The sequence below is a fragment of the Microtus oregoni genome, unplaced genomic scaffold, assembly GCF_018167655.1.
Source record: "Microtus oregoni isolate MIOR12 unplaced genomic scaffold, Mior012 000107F_000, whole genome shotgun sequence".
In the NCBI taxonomy this organism is placed as follows: domain Eukaryota; kingdom Metazoa; phylum Chordata; class Mammalia; order Rodentia; family Cricetidae; genus Microtus; species Microtus oregoni.
Window position 1 is genome coordinate 2,384,773 of NW_024544722.1, and position 960 is coordinate 2,385,732.

General features: G+C 42.5%; 1 non-coding gene across 1 annotated transcript; it reads left to right on the top strand.

Moving 5' to 3' along the window:
• The first annotated feature begins 636 nt into the window (after window positions 1-636).
• On the top strand, window positions 637-710 carry Trnat-ugu. The gene has a single exon. It is a non-coding gene; the product is annotated as a tRNA-Thr (tRNA).
• Window positions 711-960: the final 250 nt, after the last annotated feature.

The window sequence follows — 960 nt, forward strand, 5'->3', positions numbered from 1 at the left end:
GTGCGCTTACCAGGAAGATTCTAGCCTACGTCCATCCTGGGTCAGAGCTTCATCGCATCTGCCCCAGAGGGGAGAGCTATCGAGTCTGAGCTCACTTCCTCTTCCTCCCAGCATTCTGTTCTGTTTACTCCACCCACCTATGTTCTAACCTATAAAATGGGCCAAGGCAGTTTCTTTATTAGCCAATGACCTTCCTCCATCAGGCTAGTACCACTCATGCAAGCTCTGTGGTTGCCATTTCCATCTCTGGGAGTGCCTATGAGCTTTGCTTAGTTGATTCTATGGCCCATGTTCTCCTGGTGTTCTCAACCCTTCCGGCACCTACTATCTTTCCTGCACCTCTTCTGCAGATAGGAACCCAAATGTCATCAAATGGTCTTTTTCTAGCAGCTGATGGGAGCAAATGCAGAGACCCACAGACAAATATTAGACCTATGTATTTTCTAATGAAAGACAAAAAAGGAGTAGATCTACATGTGAGGAAGGGAGGAGGTGAAAGCAGTAAAGGGAGGGAAAACTGTAATTGGGATATATTATCTGAGAAAAATTTTTTTAATAATAAGAAAAAAAATAATGCCATAAATTTCTTAACATGTGTCCAATGTTTATTTTGGGTCATAAAAAATAGCAGCAGTTGGCTCCATGGCTTAGTTGGTTAAAGCACCTGTCTTGTAAACAGGAGATCCTGGGTTTGAATCCCAGTGGGGCCTGCCGAGTATTCTTTGCCGGGCGATGGTGGCGCATGCCTTTAATCCCAGCACTCGGGAGGCAGAGGCAGGCGGATCTCTGTGAGTTCAAGACCAGCCTGGTCTACAGAGCTAGTTCCAGGGTAGGCTCCAAAGCCACAGAGAAACCCTGTCTCGAAAAAGCAAAAAAAAAAAAAAAAAAAAAAAAAAGAAAAAAAAAGAAAAAGAAAATAGCAAAAAATAAAATTAAGTTTCTATATATTAAATCATAATT